This window comes from Sorex araneus, chromosome X, assembly GCF_027595985.1.
Source record: "Sorex araneus isolate mSorAra2 chromosome X, mSorAra2.pri, whole genome shotgun sequence".
NCBI classification, from domain to species: domain Eukaryota; kingdom Metazoa; phylum Chordata; class Mammalia; order Eulipotyphla; family Soricidae; genus Sorex; species Sorex araneus.
The window spans coordinates 149,245,346-149,250,653 of NC_073313.1; the positions used below are offsets into that span (position 1 = coordinate 149,245,346).

Consider the following 5,308-nt stretch of genomic DNA (forward strand, 5'->3'; position numbering starts at 1 on the left):
AGTCTTTTTATTAGGGTATCTTTTAGCTGGCACCCATCGTGCTCATTTGATCTGGATGCCTGCATTCTCTAGCTCTGGGAACTTTTCAGCAATGATTTCTTTAACTTTGGCTTTTTCCTTGGGGTTGCTTCCCTGTCTTTCTGGTACTCTGATGATTCTAATGTTGTTCCTCTTGGAATCATCCCCTAGATCTCTCATTCGCCCTAGAGCTATTTTGTGGTCTCTTCCCATTGTTTGTTGTTGCCTGTAAGCTTTCTTTTTTTTTCTCTCTTCTTTATTTTTTTTTAATTTTTTTATTGAGTCACCATGTGGAAAGTTACAAAGTTTTCAGGTTTAAATCTCAGTTATACAATGCTCGAATACCCATCCCTTCACCAGTGCACATATTCCACCACCAAGAATCCCAGTATAGCTCCACCCCGCACTCCCACACCCCTAACCCCCCAATGCCCCTAGCCCCCCTCTTAGCCCCCCCGCCTGTGTAACTAATAAATTTCACTTTACTTTCACTTTGATTGCATACAATATTTCAACAAAACTCACTACTATTGTTTGGAGAGTCTCTCCCCTAAAGTCAGACCTGCTGAAAAGGAAGCATTAGATAATTTGTTTTCCATTACTGAGGATGAAGAGGTATGAGGTCGAGTGACCACACTTAGCGGCCTCTTGGTTTTGGGTTTCTGTATTTTAGTATTTTAGTAACTAAGTCCAGAGAGATATCTGCCAGAAGTTGCATCATTGCCAACTTGTACTTCTCAGTTACATTATATTCCACATATGAGAGCAATCTTTCTATGTCTGTCTCTTTCTTTCTGACTCATTTCACTCAACATGATACTTTCCATGTTGATCCATTTATATGCAAATTTCATGACTTCATGTTTTCTGACGGCTACATAGTATTCCTGTAAGCTTTCTGCAGCTCATCTTCAAGCTCACTTTTTCTATCTTCGGCTGTAGCCATTCTACTGTTGAGTGCACCCACTGATTTTTTTATTTCATCTAGCGAAACTTTTATTACTGACACTTCTGACTGTAGCTTTTTTATTTCTGCTCTCATTTCTTCCTGTATTTTGATGGCTGTCCATTCCGCTGTTTCTTTCATATCCTCCTTTAATTTGCTGCATGTATGTCCCACTGTTTCTTTGAGTTCAATGAACATCTTCAGCATTTCATCTTTGTATTCTTTATCAGAGTGATCGTATTTGTGGGTAACCCCTGTTGAGGTTTCTGGACTCTTTTCTTCATCCTCTACTTGTGGTGAAGATTTGCACTATTTCTTCATGTTGTTGTGGTTGTATAGAGGTGGGAGCTTCCAGTTCACTAGCACTGTCCCTCTTACTGCGAGAAAGGATTCTGGATGAGCTCAGTTGATGGTGGTGGTGGTCACCTTCCCCCCCACCCCTTCTAGGATATGTCTTTCCTCTCAGGTATTTTTCTGTGACTTATGTGAGGCATTTAATGAAGTTTTGGAGGATGTGTTCTTATATATTGGGCTTGTACACCTTCTTGTATTCACTGGTATTTTGGTTAAATTGGAATAGGCTGGTGGACTACTGGCCTATTGTATTTGAGATGGCCAGGACGTTCTCCACAGAATTAGGTGATTGAGATTGAGGTGTGAGTCCAGAGTGCTAGGAAGGGGGAATATAAGTGCGTCAGGAAGGCCCCAAAGGAGGCCATGCCCACTTTTGTGTAGGTCACGCCCCCTACCATGGAGGCCACACCCCTGGCCCTTTCTGGATGCTAGTCCCACGGCACTATAAGGGCGGGCACTCAGGGCCAGAAACCGGGGCAAGGTTTTCATAGGTGCTCAGTCCAGCTGACCGGTATGTATGGGCGTGGCACAGGACTGAGGCACACGGACCTGTGGAGTAGATCCATGGCTAAAAGAGTGGTCACTCAGGGTCACTGACTTTTTTGAGGCGCAGAAGCTTCTTAGTTTAATGTAGTCCCATTTGTTTGTGTTTGTTTCCATTTGCTTGCTCAGTGGTGTTTCATCCTTGAAGATGCCTTTAGCTTCAATATCATGGAGGGCTCTGCCTACATTTTCCTCTATGTAACTTATGGATTCAGGCTGGTACTGAGGTCTTTAATCCACTTTGTCCTAAGTTCTGTGCCTGGCGTTAGACAGAGGTCAGGGTTCACTTTTTTCAGGTAGCTGTCCAGTTTCCCCAGCAACACTTGTTGAAGGGGCTTCCTTTCTTCCACTTCACACTTCTTGCTCCTTTATCAAAGATTATGTGGTAATATACTTGAGAATCTGTGTCAGAATATTCACATGCGTTCCATTGGTCTGTGGGTCTGTTTCTATTTCAGTATCATGCTGTTTTGATTACTACTTCTTTGTAGTATAGTTTGAAATTGGGGAAGGTGATACCATCCATCTTCTTTTTCCCACGGATTTCTTTACCTATTCGTGGAAGTTTATTGCTCCACATGAATTTCATGAGTGTTTTCTCAATTTCTTTAAAAAATGTCATGGGTATCCTTATATGGACTGTGTTGAATCTGTATAATGCTTTCAGGAGTATTGCCATTTGGACAATGTTAATCCTCCCGATCCATGAACAGTGGATGTGTCTCCATTTTCTAGTGTCCTCTTTTATTTCTGAAGTAGTGTTATGCGGATTTCTTTGTTTAGGTCCTTCACCTCTTTATGTAAGATGATTACAAGGTACTTACTTTTCTTAGGAACCATTGTGAACAGGATTGTTCTTTTAATATCTTTCTTTTCTTTCTTTATTTGTATATAGGAAAGTCATGGACTTTTGGGTATTCGTTTTGTAAACTGCCACTTTACTTTACAAACCTATTTTTTCTAGGAGCTTTTCTGTAGATTCTTTAGGATTTTCTAAATTTAGTATCATGTCATCTGCAAATAGTGATAGCTTGACTTTTTCCTTTCCTATCTGGATGCCCTTGGTATCTTTTTCTTCCCCACCTGCTATGGCAAGTAGTTCCAGTACTGTATTGAAAAGAAGTGGTGAGAATGGACAACTTTGTCTTGTTCCTGATCTTAGAGGGAAGGCTCTTAATTTTTCCCCATTGATAGTAATGCATGCTATGGTCTTATGGTAGATTGATTTGACTATATTGAGAAAAGATCCTTTGACTCCCATTTTGTTGGGATTTTTTTTATCATAAATGGTTGCTGGAACTTGTCAAATGTATTTTCTGCATTATTGACATGATAATATTGTTTTTATTTTCTTTCATGGCCCAGATTTTTTAGAATAAAATAGATATTTCTTGGAGAACTAGAAATTGATCCAATAACTTATAAGTAGCATATTGTTTAGTACCCATATGTTTAGTGTCTCTCAGATTTCTACTCTTGGTAAATTTCTGCCTTCATAAAATTATAAACTGAAAATATATTTTATATGGTTTCAATATTTATTATTTTATTTGCACTTCTGTGGTATAACCTGGAGTGTGTCTGATACACATTGGAGAAGAAAGTGTATTTGATTTTGGGGGGTTATAGAGCCTTGTAAATATCTATAAAGCACAGTTCTTCTAACTCCAAACAAGGCTATTGTTTTGTTATTTTACTTTGTCTGGTTAATATATCCATTAGTAAGAGTGTAATGTTAAAGTGTCCTGCCTAATACCAGAACACCTTCCAGAGCATTTACACAGCAACTGCAGTGCCAGTTTCAGGCTGACTTAGAAAGTGTCCTATGGTGTAACAGTGTGGTATTAGGTGAGTCTTTTGGTCACCAGATTTGAGCAGTTCTGGTCTTATCCCAATGCTCTAAACCAGTGCTTCCCAAAGCGGGCATTATGTCACTTAGGGAATGTCACTGGAAACATTCAAGGGGTGTTAGTAGCCTTGGGTGAAGTTGGGGGCTTTTCTTTTTGTTTACATAAAGAAGGTATATTTTTTGGGGTAGGCTTTATCTTTATTTGAAAATAGCATAGTATATCAAATAAGCTTGGTAATCTATGCTATAAATCATGAAGACTTTTACAAGTAACCAGGGGTTGGCAGCCATGAGGCTGTGCCAGCCAGCCACACAAGTTGGCATTTAGTTTTCTAACCTCTGAGAAGGTTAGGTTTAGAAATTAAGTAGTATAAATCACAGAATATGTCCTCATTGGCTTAAAGGGACATTGCAGACAATAGGGTTCTCCACTTATTCACCATCACAGGCTTAAGGAGCATGTCACCAGTTTCTCTGATGAAGTACCGCCAATCACTCTGTCTTCACCCTCTTCACACTCTGCTTCTGTGCAGTCACTTGCCCTGTTCTGCAACTGCACTACAAGTTCCACAAAATCCCAGGTTTTTCATCATTAGATACCATCCAATTTCTTGATTTGTTTCTTAATAAGCTACATATTAGTTAGATGATTTGGTATTTGTTCTTTTCCCTTTGACTTATTTTTCTCAATATATAGGGCTAGTTCCATTACCATTTTAGCAAAATGGACGAGTTCATGTTTTCTTATAACTTTTTAGTATCCCATTGTGTAGAGAAAACACATCTTCTTCTTTTTTAAACATAGTATTATTTTCTTAAGTAAGAAAACCCTTACATCCATCAATATGTCCCTTAGAAACCATTTCAGCCACTGCTCTGTGTGGCAGCAAGTCTTTTGTCTCTCTTTGTCTCTCAGTCTCTCTCTCTCTGCAGCAATGGTGAAGTAGATTCCTTTTCCTCAGGTAAGAAAAATCCATGGTTTGCTGCCTTTTCCCATCACAAAAATATTGGAGAGGTAAGTGGAAAACTTATTTCCATTGGTAATTTTCACATGGACATCATCAAAAGAACTGGGACGTCTCTCCCTATTGGTGATCAAACGAATTCTTCCTCAGTTAGCACCACTTGTCACCATGCAGAGATTTCCAGTGTCAAACTTGAAATCGGTAATCTTGCTAGTCTCGCAATCAATCTGAATGGTGTTCACTTTGATTAGGGGGTCAGGATATCGTGCGAGTTTCATTTGTCATCAAGTGAGGAATTCCTTTGAATCCCACAAAGGTCTTTATTTCTTTGCATAACTTGTACTTGGCCTCCTGAAGTGTAATAAGATAATCAGGAAAATGTCCCTTGTTGTCATAGATCAGAAGGAAATTCTCTCTGGTTTTATCAATGCTGATAGCCATAAAGTGTGCAGGGTAGGCTATGTGAGTATAGACTTTGCAATTTATCTTAATAAAATGCTGAATGCCAATCTTTTTCACCTCATTTTCTGTTTGAGCACACTTTATTCTGTTCCTTTGGAAAACGATGGGTGGAAGGCACTCTCTGAGTTTGTGGGCTCCATGGATGATCAAGGAGGAAATGAAATGCTGCAT

General features: G+C 39.4%; 1 pseudogene; it reads right to left on the reverse strand.

Moving 5' to 3' along the window:
* Positions 1-4,574: 4,574 nt before the first annotated feature.
* On the reverse strand, positions 4,575-5,308 carry LOC101552039 (40S ribosomal protein S4-like; annotated as a pseudogene).